Source organism: Eretmochelys imbricata, chromosome 19 (assembly GCF_965152235.1).
Source record: "Eretmochelys imbricata isolate rEreImb1 chromosome 19, rEreImb1.hap1, whole genome shotgun sequence".
Taxonomy (NCBI): Eukaryota; Metazoa; Chordata; order Testudines; family Cheloniidae; genus Eretmochelys; species Eretmochelys imbricata.
Genome location: NC_135590.1, coordinates 20,752,444 through 20,771,428, shown reverse-complemented (window position 1 = coordinate 20,771,428; position 18,985 = coordinate 20,752,444). Strand labels below are relative to the sequence as shown.

At 48.9% G+C, this 18,985-nt stretch overlaps 1 long non-coding RNA gene across 1 annotated transcript; it reads right to left on the bottom strand.

The window, feature by feature from the left end:
• Nucleotides 1-2,950: 2,950 nt before the first annotated feature.
• Nucleotides 2,951-15,889, bottom strand: LOC144277096 (uncharacterized). Its single transcript, XR_013348391.1, has 2 exons — nucleotides 15,747-15,889; nucleotides 2,951-3,136 (listed from the first exon to the last, which is right to left on the bottom strand). It is a non-coding gene; the product is annotated as an uncharacterized LOC144277096 (long non-coding RNA).
• Nucleotides 15,890-18,985: the final 3,096 nt, after the last annotated feature.

Here is an 18,985-nt window from a genome sequence, read left to right as displayed (position 1 = left end):
ACCTCCATCCCAGAACCAAACCCCAGCTCAGCTGCCACCAAACCCTGGAAGCGCCTGAACTTGCTCGGTGCCTCAATTTTCTAAGTAAAAGTTTATGAGGTGTCTGTGTGTGCCCCGAGCACCTGTGCTGCTCCCTCCCTCTAGGCTGCTGGCTGCCTAAGCCCCAGTACGATCCAGGAGCCAGCCTCCGCCTGACTTGCCATGGGGCCCCAAGCCAGTGGGCATGTTCAAAGGACCCGTTCCAGCTTGGGCCCCACAGGCGAGTGCCCACAAACTGGCAGAGAGGAGCAAGCGCTTCCTGGTAACGTTTAGCCCAGGGGTTCTGGCACTGACCTGGAAAGTAGGAGACCCCAATTCCAGTCCCCCTTGTAGCTGGGTGGGAGAAGGGGTTTGAACAGGCGTCTCCCACCTCTTAGGAGCAGCCTCTCGCCACTGAGCTAGGGGAGAGTCTGAGGTGGTGGTGGTGGTGGTGGGGTTCCCTTATTCTCTCCTGTTAACCCTGTTCCAGACTTGGGATAAAGAGTGATTGGAGCAGACAGACTAACTTGTCACCTCAGGGCATGATGCAGAGAGATGATTTCTAGCCCCCACCAGTGACTGCTGCTTGGAGAAGTGGGCCCTGGCCCCCACAAGGGGAGAGGCAATTCCTGATTTAGTCCTCAGTGGAGCACAGGATCTGCTCCAAGAGGTGAAGGGAGCTGAACTGCCCAGAAATAGTGACCACAGTGTAATGACATTTAGTATCCCTGGAGGGGACATAATACCAGACCAGCCCACAGCAGTATCATTTCACTTCTAAAAGGGGAACCACAAAACCATGTGGATGCTTGTTGGATGGAAATTGCACAGAGCCGTCACCAGGGTCAAACGTCTCCTAGTATCACGGACACGACTTAAAAACAGCATGAGAGGCTCGGACGAGGGGCTTGTCTCCACTCACAGCGCTGCAGGGAAGACGCTACCTACGCTGACCAGAGAGCTTCTCCCATCAGCGGAGCCAATCCCCCTCCCCAAGGGCGGTAGCTATGGGGACAGGAGAAGCGCTCCCCTCAACGTAGGGCTGTCTACACTGGGGGTGAGGTCAGGATACCGGCATCGCTGGGGGGGTGGATTTTTCACACCCTTGAGCAACATTGTTACACCATCATAAGTCTGTAATGTAGAGTGGGTCTAAGGGCAGGTCTCCACTACCCGCCGGAAACGCAGGTAGCGATCTATCTATTGGGGGTCAATTTATCACGTCTAGTCTAGACGCGACAAATCGAACCCCGAGCGCTCTCCCGTCGACTCCGGTACTCCAGCGCTGCGAGAGGTGCAGACGGAGTGGAGCGGGGAGAGCCATGAAGATGCCAAGGGAAGTCAACCTGCATACGTCCACTTCAGCTATGCTAGTCTCGTAGCTGAAGTTGCATATCTTAGGTCGATCCCCCCCCCCACACACACACCCAGTGTAGACCAGGGCTAAGTGTGTACCCCAAATAAAAAAAGAAAGGAGGAGGACCAAAAAAATGCTATCCTAGCTAAACAGCAGAGTAATGGAGGCCATTAGAGGCAAAAAACATCCTTGAAAAACTGGAAGTCTAAACCTAATGAGGAAACTAGGACAGAGCACAAACTCCAGCAAGTAAATTGTAAAGTATAAGGAGGCAGGGCAAGGAAGAGTTTGAGAAGCAACTTCCTAAAGATGCAAAACCTAAAAAAATTAAGTACATCAGAAGTAGGAAAATATAAGGTCCCTCACCAAAGGCTTTTAAGCAAAGGAAGCTGTCATGGGATAAGGGGGAAGGTCCTCTCATGGATCAGTAACTGGTTAAAGTTAGGAAACAACAGGAATAAATGCTCTGTTTTCACACTGGAAAGAGGGAAATAGCTGGGTCCCCTCAGGATAAGAACAGTTATATCCACACACAACTGCTCCTCCCACTCTCGCTTATGCCAGCTCCCCTGATCCCCCTCAGCGACACGGCTGCACACAGAGATACTGGGAGAACGGCAGCGACACTAGGGCCTTTGCTGGCGCACCTCTGTTAGGAGAAATACCCTGAACCAACCTAGTTACGCTGCTAAGACTTTTCCGTGTAGACCAGGCCTCGAACAGACGTTGGAGATTCAACGTTAGCAAGTTATACAATGGGAGCTTTCCCCAAACATCTCAAAGAGTAAACGTCAGGAAGCACTCACCGCACTGGATCTAATGGGGAACCGGCCACCCAGGTCCATTTCCCCCCGGGGGTGCCACTTTAAGGCCAATCCAGATGTAGTTTGCATCTTGTACAACATCTTGTATGAAATCCTGTGATGTGCAAAGCAGAGGGGGTGGGGAGGAGTATCCTGTAACATGCTAGAATTCCCGTAGTGATCCCATGAAGTGCCTGCTCTCTCCTTCAGCAGCTCTGCCCATAATGCCAGCAGGAGACCCCACCAGCCCCTGAGTTAGTTCACCCTCTCCCCTGGGTGGGCAGGGTCCAGTGCAGGTAAACGTGGCTCTCTCTGTGCAGACATGGTAACACCAGTACCCGTCCTTGGTGGCACAGGGTGAGCTGGCCCTTTAAGGGAGTCCTGGATTGAGCCTCACCTGTGACTAGGTGCCCCTGGATTTAGAGGCAAAGGTGATGGAAGCAGGCGACCAGGAGCCAGGCCTGGTGGGGCTACAAGGGCAGCCAGTCTGGGCAGGGAGAGATTTGATGGGGTAGGAGGTTTGTGTGAGTAGCTCTATGCAGAAGGGCTCTGCTGAGCTCTCAGACAGAGAGCCTGGGAGTGAAAAGCCTACAGGAGCCAGCTGGGCAGTCTGGGGTGGGAAAGCTGTGGGGTTCTTGTTCTGAACTGTATGTTAATAAGCCAGACCCCCAGAAGGGGAGAAAACACCACAGTGTGGAGTTTGATTCGGGGGTGGGAGGGTAGAGTCAGTCTACACTGGGATTGTAACTAATGACACACGTCTTTCCCCAGCTGGAGTTGGATGAGCCTGTATTTTCTGTTACCATCTCCTCCCAGTTCTGGATCACAAGCATGCGAGAGCTCTTCCCCGAGCAGTCGTCACGGCTCCCAGTCCAGTCTTTACGCTCCTTAGACAGCCAGTAGCACTTGTCCCCATGCAGCAGCCAGTCCCTGGGGCAGAGTTTGCACCCGGATCCCTCTGGAGGGAGAGATGGGAACCAAGGTGTCATTAATTCTGAACCTTCAAACTACAGCTGGATGAAAACTCTTGTTCAAAGTTGTTTTTTAATGGAAAATGCCATTTTGAGCCAAATGAAAGGTTTTATTTTGATTGCCATTTTTCATTTTTTGATGGGGGGAGAGGACTTAAAATGGAAATACTGGTTTTGAGGGTGGGAGGGAGGATTTCATTCAGTTTTGGAGGGGAAATAAACATTTACTCTTAACAGTTCCCTCCATTTGAAAAGTGGCGGAGGACTTTCACTTTTCTACTTCCTTCAAAGGACATCAAACTGTCATTTCTTTTCACGTTTTTCATGACCTAGGCTTACACTGTATCAGCTCTAGTTCTAGACTTTGCTGAAGTTTCCCCTACAGTTGTGTAAAAAGCAGGGCTGTCAATTCATCGCCGTTAACTCACGTGATTAACTGAAAAATTAACTGTGATTAAAAAAATTAATCGTGATTAATCACACTGTTAAACAATAGAATACCAATTGAAATTGATTAAATATTTTTGGATGTTTTTCTACATTTGCAAATATATTGATTGTTATTACAACACAGAATACAAAGTGCACAGTGCTCACTTTACATTATTGTTTTTTATTACAAATATTTGCACTGTAAAAATGATAAAAGAAATAGTATTTTTCAATTCACCTCATACAAGTCCTGTAGTGCAATCTCTTTATCGTGAAAGTGTAACTTACAGATGTGGATTTTTTTCTTACATAACTGCACTCAAAAATGAAACAACGTAAAACTTTAGAGCCTACAAGTCCAGTCACTCCTACTTCTTGTTCAGCCAATTGCTAAGACAAACAAGTTTTGTTTACATTGACGGGAGATACTGCTGCCCCCTTCTTATTTACAATGTCACCTGAAAGTGAGAACAGGCATTCGCATGGCACTTTTGTAGCTGGCATTGCAAGGTATTTATGTGCCAGATATGCTAAACATTCATCTGCCCCTTCATGCTTCGGCCACCATTCCAGAGGACATGCTTCCATGTTGATAATGCTCGTTAAAAAAAATAAACGCGCTAATTAAATTTGTGACTGAACTCCTTGGGGGAGAATTGTATGTCTCCTGTTCTGTTTTACCCACATTCTGCCCTATATTTCATGCTATAGCAGTCTCGGATGATGATCCAACACATGTTCATTTTAAGAACACTTTCACAGCAGATTTGACAAAATGCAAAGAAGGTACCAGTGTGAGATTTCTAAAGATAGATTCAGCACTCAACCCAAGGTTTAAGAATCTGAAGTACCTTCCAAAATCTGATCAGGATGGGGCGCAGGATGGGGCGTTGTAGCCAGACAGCCAGCCCCCCCACCCCCCAGACCAGCATTGCTGGAAACACAGGAGGAAGCCGGAACAGGGCACTTAACATATATTCCAGCATAGCCTTTGAAGCTGTGAAAAGCACAGGTGTGCTGCTACAATGTGCCTCTGGGAACATATACAACGATTAAGCTCACAGCAGGCAGAGGCCCTGTGACAGACATGGCTCTTAGCCCCTACTAAATAGCGTGATGCACACACACCAACATCCTAGGTGGGAAAATATTTACCCTGATAAAAGAAATGTCCAGTAGTCAACACTTATTGTTTCTCTCCCTTGCAAGTGTAAACTACTCTTGCGAAAGCTGGGGTCACCCAGACAGACCAGCCTCAATTTGGCATAAGAAAGGAGAAAGAGAATAAAGGAGTACAGAGGTATAAGTAGGGGACCTACAGCACCATGATTTTTGAGTGCTTTTCATTATCTATCTGCTGGTCAGATAAGTGACAGCCTCCCAAGGCTTCTGCAGCTAAGAGGGTCCCTAAGCCTTGTCCCTTATTCGTCTTTCCGCGGAATTGAGTGACCGATCCTGGCTTGGCACCGCTGGAATCGAGAGATGCAAGGAGGGTAAGAAGCACCCACACCTGATCTTCTATCTTTAGTGTACACATATTTTGAAATAGAGCTCTATACTTTGTTTTCTTTCTTTGGGATTGTGGCTTCAGTTTTGTAACTTGTTTGTGTGTGTAACATCTCTACATTTAAATAAGTAGGCACTAGCAATTTTGTAACCACATGATTAGAATCTAGCTTAATAAATTTTGGTAACCATTTGTGCATAAGCCTGACTTGTTTTCTCTGGTTTACTGCAAAGCAGCCAACACAATTAAAGAACCTCAGCCGTTTTGGCTCTAAAGCCTGGCCATTAGGTGAGAGTACTAAGAGCCTAGCGTTGAGTTGTGCTGCCTCCACGGGGCAAACTCTTGGGGCACCTGTCAGTCAATCCTGGCTGCCCTCTGCGAAGGAGCTCTGAGCTCTAGCAGTTAAAGTCACGGGTGTCGAGAGGCTCTTAGTGCTGTCATTGGGGCACCTGTCAGTCAGTATTGACTGCCCGCTGCGAAGGAGCTCTGAGCTCTAGCAGTTAAAGTCACGGGTGGTTAGGACCTTGGGGTATCCGTCAGCCTAGCCCGGGCTGCCCGCCGCGAAGGGACAGTGCGTCCTAGCGGTTAAAGTCATGGATGGTATAAACGGGCATAGCTGGCACCTCACCAAACATCCTTGGCCGTCGGCTAACAGAATTTTGGCGTCTCGAACAGGATTGTGATATAGCCTGCACTAGAGTAACACAATGAAACCAGTCATGATAAACACCACAGAATTCCCTGAGCTAGAGAAAAGTTTGACCCAAGAGGGATGGGGAAATCCTCTGAGGAGCAAAGAACTGCTGGAGAAATATTGGGGAAAACCAGCAGAGATCTGGCAGCATTTCTGTAACTGGAGAACTGCCTGCAAGATGAAGAAAGGGAAAGGAAAAGGTGCTTGTATATGGCTGCTTACTAACATTTGGCAAGCTGCCTGTAAGGATTATCATAGTCTGGCAATAGAATTTAATAGGCTACAACAGGAAAGGGACACACTGCGCCAGGAATGCCAGAATTTAGATACCAGAGTAAGAACACTGAATAGGGATATGGAACATCTTCAGAAAAGATTACTTCCCTTAATTGAGAAAGAAGGGATAGAACGAAGGGAAAAGCTGGAGACTAAAACACGCAGTATCAACCGGGCTAAAGTTGAGACTGCTCTCTGGCTAGACCCTGAGGAATGGGATGGAGACATTTGGGATTCAGCAGATGAATCCCCCTCCTCTGAGGAGGAAGGTCCCTCTGTAAAATTAAGACCAGCTATCACACATCACAAATCAGAAGAACATGAGGAAAATTTGAGTGGGGCAGAGCTGGATGAAGAAGGGGATGACAATTATCCATCCACCTCTTCAAAAACAAAGAAGGGAGGTAAAAAGGGAAAAGGGAGTAAAGCTCCAAACACACTTTACCAAAATTACCACCCGACAATATACTCCCATGGAGTTAAAAACAATCCAGGGAGATTTTGCTAAAAAGCCTGAGGAAGGTATAATAGAGTGGCTGGTCCGCCTCTGGGACACTGGGGGTGGATATATACGCCTGACAGTCCAAGAAACTGAGCACCTTAACTTAGGTGCAGGAATATTCCTGGAACATTCAGAGGGGAACACCCCTAAAACACTTTGGTCTCTGGCTTGTCAATGGGCAAGAGGAATTTACCCAGCAGACCGAGATGAACCCACAGTAATGCACTGGACCAACATAGATGAGATAAAAACAGCTCTATTAACTGTGGCTGTCATTAGCATGCTTGGCCAAAACCCTCAAGAGTTAGCCTATGAAAGTCCATGGGAGGGTCAGGTAGATGTAGATGATCTCAGACCCCTGCTTAAGGGAGTTCTGAGTAACCACAGGACTATGGCACTGTCCCTTAGATCAGAAGCTGCAGCACATAACAGAACCTTTCGGGCACTGCTAAACCATCTGGTGTCATACTTTAGAGAATTCGGAGACATCAGAGCACTGAGAGGCAAAGCTAAGATACGTTCCCTTCAGGGAAACAAGGGGGCACCATCTAAAGGACATAAAAACAAGCAAGAGCCAACCCAGGAGGAAAAGGAGCTTAGAGCCAAGTTGTGGAGACAATGTCTGGCTTTAGGTTATCCCAGAGATTTGATAAATGGACTGCCCACAGAGCGGCTAAAATTATTCACCACCTTTAAAAGAGCTGACTGGGAGACAACTAATGCTACTCCCAGTGCACCTCTGCAGCTCTCTCCTCTTTCCCCACCTGCAGACACCTGGTATACTCCATTGCTGCAGCAACTGCAAGAGTTACCAGAGCAGGGAAACTAGCTTGCGGGGGTCAATCTCCTCTCCTAATAAACCAGCTTAAATCCAAAGAGGAGAAAACAACAGCAAAAGACCCCTGGATACATGTAACTGTAAATGACAAACACATTATTCCTTTCTTAATGGACACATGGGCTCAAAGGTCCATGATTAAGCGAGAAAGTTTTTCAGGACTCGCCACCTACTGGCCGAAAGCAGGTACTTGTTACAGGAGTAAATGGCAGTACCATAACTTACCCATTAGTTAAGATAAAACTGGATATCCCATTGCAACCCCACCATCAGCCCCGAAAATATGAGGTGATTTTGGGCAATGCCAACATACTGGGCATGGATGTTTTAAGAGGAAAGAAGGGAAGGATTAATGGGGAAAGATGGGCTTTTGGAGTCAGTTCTGTTCCTCATGCCACCCACCTGGAAGAGGAAAGCCCTCCCCACTATTCTGTAAACTTACTTAGCAGCACGCCTGCTCTCCCGCCCTCAACAGTAACAAACATAAAGCAGTATAATGTCCCAGCTGAGGCCATAAGCCCTGTTACTGACCTGATCAAAGATTTGGAACAGCGAGGAATTTTAATTCGTACCCACTCTCGCTTTAATTCTCCTGTGTGGCCCATCAAGAAACCAAATGGCAAATGGAGACTCACTATAGACTATAGGAAGCTAAACAGTAACACTGGACCATTAACTGCAGCAGTCGCTAGCATAACAGATATTGTAAACACCATACAAACCTGGGATAAACCCTGGCTAGCAGTATTAGATGTAAAGGACATGTTCTTCATTGTCCTTTTGCAACCAGCTGACCAGGAAAGATTTGCTTTTACTTGGAAAGGTGTACAATACACTTTTACCCAAATGCCACAAGGGTTTAAACACGCACCCACTATTTGCCATGGGGCACTGGCAAAGGTCCTAGATGACCTTATACTGCCACCCAATGTACAAACTGTGCAATACATTGATGACATCTTAATAGGTGGGAAAACCTCAGAAGAGGTACAGGAGGCTATGAATCAAATCAAAGTAGCACTAGAAGCCCTTAATTTAGAGTTACCAGCTGAGAAATGCCAAGGTCCCTCCCAAGAGATAAAATTCTTAGGTACCGTATGGATGGGAGGTAGGAGGTCTGTGCCTAATGACACTGTGCAAGAGCTAAATCAGGCACCCTCCCCTGAAAGTAAAGATCAATTGAGACAGATTTTGGGAACCCTGGGGTTTTGGAGAAAACATGTACCTGGCTTTGCCATTATAGCCAGACCATTGTACAATTTGTTAAAGAAAAGTGCTGCCTGGGAATGGGCTCCTGCCCATGAGGAAGCCCTCAGGCAACTGATAGGGGAGATACACACCTATCAGGCTCTGGGTCCCATACATCCTGAAGCCCCATTCCATTTGTACCTAACTGTGGGAGCCACTGGAATGTCTTATGCTCTCTGGCAAGAAAGTGACACTGCTCCCAGATGACCAATTCAGTTTGGTTCCAAGTCATGGCAAGGGTCACAGGCTAACTACGCGCCTTATGAGAAGGTGCTTCTGGCAGCTTACACAGCCTTGAGAGAAACTGAGGAATTAACTCAGGATAAAGACATCACAATTCACACTCCTCTTCCAATCATTAAACCTATTTTGGAAGGGAAAGAGTTACCACCTGGTGTAGCACAAAAGATGACTATCCAAAGATGGGCACTTTACATACACCACAGGGTAGGGAGTGCAGACACTGCACAAAACCCCACTATGATTCAGGAATCCCTATGGAAAGTAGGAATGCCTGATGAATACCGCCTACCTCCACAGCAGTCTCCCATTAAGGATGCTGCCCCATTTGATCCTTCTAAGCCTGAGGGAGTATGGTTCACTGACGGCAGTGCCAGGCTGGTCAAAGGAAAATGGAAGGGAAAAGCTGCAGCAGTGCCTGCAGACACCTCTGCAGCACCCCTAACTGCTGGAATTGATGGGTCAGCACAACTTGCAGAATTGGCTGCAATTAAACTGGCCTGTGAAGCAGGAGCCACCGCAGTATATACGGACTCCTATGCGGTATGGGCAGGTGCCACTCAGTGGATCACTAGCTGGAAAAATAACCACTGGGAAATAGGAGGTAAACCAGTCTGGGGACTGGAATACTGGAAGTGGTTATATCAGCATGCCCTGCAACAACCCCTGTCTATAGGACATGTCTCAGCTCATCAGAGGAATAATACCCCAGCTGCACAGTTAAACAATTTAGCCAATGCAGCTGCCCAGCTCTTTACCACACAAGTCGAATGGGAACGCTTATATTCATGGTTACATGATAATTTAGGACACACAGGAAGTGATGAGTTAGTGCGGCAAGCACATATCAGGGGGTGGCCTATCACCCTCAGACAGGCTAGAGACCTGGTGCAAGCCTGCACTATTTGTGCTGAGACTAGAAAATATATAGGAGAAGGACAAAGGTTTGCCAAGCTAAGAGACGGAAAAACACTATGGGCAACCTGGCAGGTTGACTATGTCGGACCACTGCCCACTACAAGGCAGAGGTGGAAATACATCTTGACTGGGGTAGAAATTGTTTCAGGGATTGGTTTTGCATATCCAACCCGATTGGCAACAGGGTTGTCCACAGTTATGGGACTAAACCGCTTAACAGCAATTGTCCCAATGCCTCAAGAAATCCAATCAGATAATGGTTCACATTTTAAGAATAAACTTGTAAGGGAATGGACCCTTAACCATGGAGTCCAATGGACCTTCCACCTTCCATATCGACCTCAATCTAATGGCATGGTCGAGCGCTGGAATGGGTTGCTAAAGAATCACTTGAAGCCTACTGATGGCACATGGGGAGACAGACTGGACGAAGTGGTGCAGAGATTAAACAACAGACAGACTCCTACAGGAAGTCCAATCAGCAGGGGATTCTTCCCTACAGGGAAAGCTATCTCCCCTGCCAGAACACCACTGCACAGTTCCAAGTATGCTCCCGGAGATACTGTTGTGATTAAACACCCAGCCCTGGGAACCTTTACCTGCGTTTTGCACGCCTATAAAGAGAAAGGTGTATGGAGTGCCTTAAATGCTGATAAAAGACTAATAACCATTACAGAGGCTTGGATCGCATCCAAGACCGGCTGACCATGTGATTTATTGCAGGAATGGTCCCATGGTTCCGAGCAACCTGCCAGCTAACCTGTCAGCAAAATGGACCATGCAGCAGACCTGTTTGATCACTAGAGACTACTATGGACTGTTGATATATTTGTCATTACTTATAATAGCAGGTGTAATTTTTGCTTTTAGTGTTGAAATAAGTTTTTTTAGCTAGAACACGACCCACCAGAGATATGTTCCTGCGAGCCCTCATGATCCTTCTGTTGGCTCCAGTCACCTTGGCAATACCAGAACATCCTCTTCGGGGAGCAATCCAAACCATCGCCTCAGCTGCTGGTGCTACAAATTGCTGGATGTGCACCTTGCTAGATTCAACCAATGGACTGGGAATTGAATTTGTACCACTTGCTATTAAAGGTGCAGTTAAAATTTTACATGCAGTGGCTGAGAATGGACAAACCTCATGGATGCAATGGTTAGCTCAACACTTGGGATTTTCCCTCTCCCCGTTTTTACATTCGGTTGTAAATACTGTTTTAACCATTTTAATTATTGTAATTGTTTTTTGTGTAACTTTATGTATTATGAAGCGTTTGATTCAAACTGCTCTTTCCTCCACGCAAATCAGATACCTAGAGCTAAAAAGGGATCCTAACCAATTCCGCGAACCCTCATCCTCTAATTTGGTTGTTGGGTATTTCTAGATTACCCCAAGGAGGGCAAGAGGTGCTGGCATCACCGCCACCTTGCAATCTGGGATGTAGTGTGGTGCATCAGGGGGTGCAATGCAGCCAGACAGACAGCCCCCCCTCCCCCCCCCCCAGACCAGCATTGCTGGAAACACAGGAGGAAGCCGGAACAGGGCACTTAACATATATTCCAGCACAGCCTTTGAAGCTGTGAAAAGCACAGGTGTGCTGCTACAATGTGCCTCTGGGAACATATACAACGATTAAGCTCACAGCAGGCAGAGGCCCTGTGACAGACATGGCTCTTAGCCCCTACTAAATAGCGTGATGCACACACACCAACATCCTAGGTGGGAAAATATTTACCCTGATAAAAGAAATGTCCAGTAGTCAACACTTATTGTTTCTCTCCCTTGCAAGTGTAAACTACTCTTGCGAAAGCTGGCGTCACCCAGACAGACCAGCCTCAATTTGGCATAAGAAAGGAGAAAGAGAATAAAGGAGTACAGAGGTATAAGTAGGGGACCTACAGCACCATGATTTTTGAGTGCTTTTCATTATCTATCTGCTGGTCAGATAAGTGACAGCCTCCCAAGGCTTCTGCAGCTAAGAGGGTCCCTAAGCCTTGTCCCTTATTCGTCTTTCCGCGGAATTGAGTGACTGATCCTGGCTTGGCACCACTGGAATCGAGAGATGCAAGGAGGGTAAGAAGCACCCACACCTGATCTCCTATCTTTAGTGTACACATATTTTGAAATAGAGCTCTATACTTTGTTTTCTTTCTTTGGGATTGTGGCTTCAGTTTTGTAACTTGTTTGTGTGTGTAACATCTCTACATTTAAATAAGTAGGCACTAGTAATTTTGTAACCACATGATTAGAATCTAGCTTAATAAATTTTGGTAACCATTTATGCATAAGCCTGACTTGTTTTCTCTGGTTTACTGTAAAGCAGCCAACACAATTAAAGAACCTCAGCCGTTTTGGCTCTAAAGCCTGGCCATTAGGTGAGAGTACTAAGAGCCTAGCGTTGAGTTGTGCTGCCTCCACGGGGCAAACTCTTGGGGCACCTGTCAGTCAATCCTGGCTGCCCTCTGCGAAGGAGCTCTGAGCTCTAGCAGTTAAAGTCATGGGTGTCGAGAGGCTCTTAGTGCTGCCATTGGGGCACCTGTCAGTCAGTATTGACTGCCCGCTGCGAAGGAGCTCTGAGCTCTAGCAGTTAAAGTCACGGGTGGTTAGGACCTTGGGGTATCCGTCAGCCTAGCCCGGGCTGCCCGCCGCGAAGGGACAGTGCGTCCTAGCGGTTAAAGTCACGGATGGTATAAACGGGCATAGCTGGCACCTCACCAAACATCCTTGGCCGTCGACTAACAGGCGTGGAGTATGCTGTCAGATGTCTTCAAAGAGCAACACTCTGATACGGAAACTACAGAACCCAAACCACCAAAAAAGAAAATCAACCCTCTGCTGGTGGCATCTGATTCAGATGATGAAAATGAACATGCCTCAGTCCGCTCTGCCATGGATCGTTATCGAGCAGAACCTGTCATCAGCATGGACGCATGGCCTCTGGAATGGTGCTTTAAGCATGGAGTGACATATGAATCTTTAGCGCATCTGGCACATAAATATCTTGTGATGCCGGCTACAACAGTGCCATGCAAACGTCTGTTCCCACTTTCAGGTCATATTGTAAATAAGAAGTGGGCAACATTATCTCCTGCAAATTGTAACCAAACTTGTTTGTCTGAGCGATTGGCTGAAGTAGGACTGAGTGGACTTGTAGGCTTGAAAGTTTTACATTGTTTTATTTTTGAATGCAGTTATTTTTTGTACATAATGCTACATTTGTAAGTTCAACTTTCATGATAAAGAGATTGCACTCCAGTACTTGTATTAGGTGAATTGAAATATTCTCTTTCTTTTGTTTTTTACAGTGCAAATATTTGTAACCAAAAATATAAAGTGAGCACTGTACACTTTGTATTCTGTTGTAATTGAAATCAATATATTTGAAAATGTAGAAACCATCCAAAAATATTGAAATAAATGATAGTCTCTTTTTGTTTAACAGTGCGATTAAGCGCGATTATTTTTTTTAATCGCTTGCCAGCCCTAGTAAAAAGCCTTCAGGCCCAATGTACTAGTGAGGGCTTTTCTCAGGGTCAGCACTCAAACAGCCGGGCACGCTGTAGGTCAGGAAAGCAAGGTGCTGGGAGGCCGGAGAGGAGAGAATTCACTCAAAGTCTTTACACGGAGTTGCTCTCTTACGAATGATCTGCTCTAACTCAGTCACAAGTTCTGGGCTCGATGTAGGAATCACTGGCTGGGAGGAATCTCTGGCTTGGTGCATTCATATGTACCTAGGGAGGTGGTAGAATCTCCTTCCTTAGAAGATTTTAAAGTCAGGCTTGACAAAGCCCTGGCTGTGATGATTTAGTTGGGGATTGGTCCTGCTTGAGCAGGGGGTTAGACTAGATGACCTCCTGAGGTCCCTTCCAACCCTGGTATTCTATGATTCTATGATTCAGAGACTCAACCTGGCCGCTGGGGGCGCTGTTACCTCTGCTGGTGTCAGGATTCAGCTGGGAGTTAAAAGCAAGGTCCCATTATGGTCGTTACAAATCCTATGGCTCCTCTTTAATGGGGGAGACCTGAGTCGGTTCAAATGACAGTTCGGGGGACTACAATTTGCCTCCCTCAAATGCCCTGTGAAATTCCAATAGGCGAGTGGATTCTGCTTCAACCATTCCCCTAAGACATCGTCTGCCCGTGTTGTGTGCTGCTGAACAGTTGTGGAGTTTCACCCCAGAGGTGGCTGCATGTCAGTAGTGGGGGGAAAGGAGTCCCATAAGTACGGCGTGGTTGGTAAAGCTCTTTGGGATCCAATCTCTCGATCAGTTGTATTCTTTATTACACTATTGTTATGATTGTCTGTGCTCGAGCAATGGGAATTCCTCTTTCCACTAGAGGTCACGGCTGCTCCTCTGCACAAGCGGCTGAGAATTACTTATTGTGCTTCACCTGCACACTCCCTGGGGAAAGAATTGTATTTTTGTGATGTGTTTTTTATGGCATCTGGCACAATGGGGCTTCCATCCCTGAGGCAGGACTGCAGTGGAAAGAAATAGGGTAGAGCTGAGAGGTTCCTGTCCTGGATCGGGTTAGGGGTTGGTCTGGGGATGCTGCGCACAGATAGTAAGACAATCTCTGCCACAAAGAGCTCCCAGCCTGAACATCTGATGTGAAACGGGTGGAGAGAAAGAGGAGGACAGCAACAAGGCAAGAGAGAGACCAGCCGGGTAATTCCTGTTCCTGGACTAACTTCCACTTGTGGAAGATACAAACTGGGAGCTCCACAGAGCTCGTCTTCAGGGCTGGGGGAGGACATCAGAGGAAACCCGAAGAAGAGCTCTGTGGCACTCCAGAGTTTGTACCTTTCACCACCAGAAGTTGGTCCAAGAAAAGCTATCAGCTCCCCGCCTTGTCTCTCTCACATTCTGGGACCAGCCCGGCCACAACACCCCTGCCCCCGAGAAGGGAGAGGAACCTGGCCATCGGGGTACAGACAAAGGCAGCCACAGCCTGGGTCTTGCACCCACCACCTGGGAGAGATTAAGTGAAAGAAGACGGGGGTTACAGCGCATCACAACGGCACCCAGAGCATTCAAGCAGATTTAAAGGTGTCTCTCCCCCCGCCCCCGCCCTCAACTTAAACATCACCCTGGTGGCGGAACATTGTTCTCCCGCTGTAGTTACGAGCAGAGCGAGCCCGCCCACCCCAGCCAGGCCAATGCAGGGTCAGACACCGTCTGCCCTTCACCCGGAGAGCTCCCCGCCACACGGCCTGTTCGCAGCTCCTGTTCGCAGCCCCCGAGGGGCGAGCACAGCTGTCGGGTTGCTCAGGGGTGAGCTTCTCTTGCGAGGCTCCTGCAAAGACCCCAGCTACCCTGTTCCTCAGGAGCCTGCCCCCCGCCAGCTGCCGTAACACCCCCGCCCCCAGCCACGAGCATGGGACCCCAGAGGTTGGAGGGACCAGGGCAGGAGGCCAAGCGATGCGTGCCGCGCTCTGGGCCAGGCTCCTCGGGAAGGGATAAGTGACGTCTGCACACGGGGTTGATTTGTCCCCCAAAAGGGAGGATTTGCCAGAGAACAGGAGCCCTTTCTGAAAGGCAGGACGTCTCGCCGACTTGGGAGCAATTCTGGGTTTTTTACTGGGTTTTCTGGCACGTTTAAAAGCTACTGTTCATTTCCTGGAAACCCCCCCGCCCCCAATCTCCCCTTAACCCAACACCTCACTTTGGGGGAAACGAAAACATTCGATCTCAGTTTGTGGCTGAAGAATGGACACACAATTCAAAAGCGGCTGCAGTACAAATCATATGTCATCCACAGACACTGCGGGGCCCTGCAGCCTGCCTGTGGGGGCTGTAACAATAATCACAGGGCTGCGATGACACTGGGATCTTCAGAATAACCCCCCGTCTCCACCCTAACCCCAGTCCCTCCATTGCAGAGCGGGGGTGGGAGTCAGGTTCCCAGGGCACTGCTCTGGAGGAAGATCACAGCTTACCTCCTCCAGGGACTCCATGGCTGCAGCAGCCTTTGCAAGGCAGGTCCCTGCTCCATCTCCCCCTCTCTGTGCATTAGCTGAAGGGGGGAACCCCAACTCCCCCCTTCACACACATCATGTCTTCCCCCATGGCTCGGGCAAGGGAAAGCGCCCGAAAAAGCCAGCCACGAGGAGAATGAAACAACACAGCACGGGGGAGATCATACACCTTATTAGCATATTGCTTCTGATTGGACAAGGGGCGGGAGCCCCGGAGGGGGAGGAGGGTCCACTTGCTCTGGCCCAGGGCCCCAGGAAACCCTCGTCCACCTCTGCTCATCTCGCTATTGGCCTAGTTTTACCAGGGGCTGCCTAAAAGCACTGGTGACATCAGTGCAAACCAACATTCCAGACAGTGACGTCTTCATCTTGCTCTATGGAGTGTACACCGACATGTACATTTCCAGCTGATTTCTTTTATAATTATATGGTAACAAGGAGAGAGTCAGCAATTTTTCCATAATAGTGGCTGTGTGACACTTTTGTATTTTTATGTCCGGCTTTGTAAGCGAATGGTTTTTAAGTGAGGTGTAACTTGGGGTCTGTAAATCAGACTCCTGAAAGGGGTACAATAGTATGGAAAAGTTGAGAGCCACTGCAATCCTTGGGCGAGCAGGGGCAGAGACTGGTGGGACGGGGGGAGAAGGGGCAAAGAAGGGCCTCTCTGCCCCGGGCACAGACTGGGGGAGGGTTGGAACTGTGACAGAGTGGGAATTTTCTGTACTATTTTGTATGAATACTATGTGCCTCAGTTTCCCCTATGTGCTGCATGGTTAAGTAGGTGGTGGGAAAAGGTTGTTTATCCTTTGTAGAGACCCAGAGATACAGACGTGGCCGACGCCTAGATGCCTGGGCCCTGGGGCCCCATGCCCATGGAGATGCCCAGAAGACAATGGCCACTCCAATTGCCCAGACATTTGGCACCCAGCAACTAACAACCATGGATGGCCCACCCTCTGCAGGAAGCCAGTGGGATGGGACCAGCTGGAGAACAAAGGGCTGAGGAGGAAGGCCAGGGGACAAGGTTTGCCCAGGATCAAAAAGAAAGGGCTGAAGAGGAGCCACGTTGGGGTTGTTCAGTGTGGGGCCACTGGAATCGGGGACGCTCTCCTGAACTGGGACAACAAAGGGGTCAAAGGGCTCTCGGTTGACGCGGATGGACCATGCCGGAACTCTCTGTTCGAACCAAGGACTCTCTACGCTGTGTTCCAGACAGCTAATAAACCCTCCTGCTTTTACAACAGTGGCTGAGAGCCACATCACTTTAAGGAAGTTGGGGGTACATTGCTCCCTTTGGGGGTACAAGTCTCCCTGATGTAAGGCGACTGTTGTCCACTTCCTAAAACTCAGTGGGGGTGTTTGGGTTAGCTAGCTCCCAGTACGAAAAGGAAGGGGAAGGGTCAATTGGAAATCAGGACCCTGAGACTGCCAGTCCCCAGGAACAATGGGGAGAGGCCAATGCGCCAGGTCAGCCTGATTGACAGGGCGGGCAGGTTACTCAGGGAGTCAGGAGGCCAGGGGGGTCCCATCCTCTGTGTGAGCCAGAATTGCCTGGGTCAGAGAGAGAGGGGCCGAGCTAAGGAGAAAGCAGGGGTCCAAACTGAGTTGGGGAACAGGGTCATGCCAGACAGGGGGGCCAGAAAAGCAGCCGAGGGAGCACGTCAGTGCTGGGAACAGAGCCAAGAAGCAGCCAGCCACAAACCCAAGGGAACAAAGTTTCCCTGGAAAATTGTGGAATGTAACTATCACTTGCCATTCATTCTCAACTCTGCCACATGCTTCTCTCCGGAATGGGACCTCGGAGAGACAGCCCCATAGACATCTGGGGGCAGGGAGAGACCCAGGGGTGCAGGGAAAATGTGGGTAGGATGGAGGGAGCTGGAGAAAAGTAGAGATACATGGGGGGGGGTGTTATGTGTTGGGACAGGGACTGACCAACTCTCAGTACATGCTGGGGGGGGGTGCTGGGGTGCCATTTCAGATGGGGGGGGGCAACTTTAACAGGTACTACTTAGGCATCTGAAAAATCTAGGGTTTTTTTTGCAGATAATTTGGAAATTAGCTGACAGGAGCACTGTATCTAATTCCTATGTAACTGTAACCCTTCTACACGTCAGAGTTAGCAGCAACAAGGGCCAGGTTGAGTATCTAGGGGTTTCAATAACGCAATACAAAACCAGCTCGAGCCCCCACCCAGAGACCTGGGAGAATTACAAACCACCCCCGGGTGCCTCCAAGAGGCAATACTTCCCCTCCCGCAAGCACAGAGTCTGTGTGTAGCAAAAGCCTTTTAATAAAGGAGGGAAACAATGCGGCATTATGCTGGGGAAACACCACCCACGGGATTCATAACGCAACCCATGAGCAAAAGACCCACCCCCAAGTAAATCTGGCAGGGTCCTTTTCCCCTCAGGGTCTTGAGCCGGTAAGAAACATGCAACCCACGCCGGGCTTGCTGGGGGAGCTCCGGGACACTGGGGGGCAGGGGCTGGAACCCCCCCTCCAGAGCCCCCCCCCCGCCGGAACCCCGACTCATGGGCTGGGCATCGCCATTTGGCGACCGCTCCCCCTAAGGGGCCCCCTCCCCCTCTTCGAGCTGGGTGGGGCCTCTGTCTCCCCTCTCTCCTCCCCTTCCCCCTCTCCGGGCTGGGGGGGTCGGGGGGGCCCTCTCTCCCTCGCCTCTAATTCCCAGGTTTCTGATGCTAGAGTTTTGCTGATGCCCACGTTCTGGAAGGGAAGGAGCTGTCCCTGCCCGGCAAGCCCGACCTCTGCCTGCATGAAGTCTCTGCTGTTTAACTGATTTCAGATTCCTGCCCCTGGTTGGAGCTGAATTCACACTGCTGCAGGGTGGCGGGGGGGACAGTCTCTCAGAGCCCCACAAGTCTTGTCCATCCCAGCAGCCTTTAAACCCTCTGGTTCTCTGTCTGTGCATGCTCAGTGTAGTCCAGGGGTCCTCAAACTGGGGGTCATGAGCTGTCAACCTCCACCCCCAAACCCTGCTTCATCCCCAGCCATTATAACACTGTTAAATATATTAAAGTGGTTTTTAATTTATAACGGGGGGTTGCATTCAGAGGCTTGCTGTGTGGAAGGGGTCACCAGGACAAAAGTTTGAGAAGCACTGAAATGGTACAATTATTTTTTTTTTTTTTGGAAAAATTGGGTGTTTGATTCAAGGCAACCTTTTGTGGAAAGTGTCG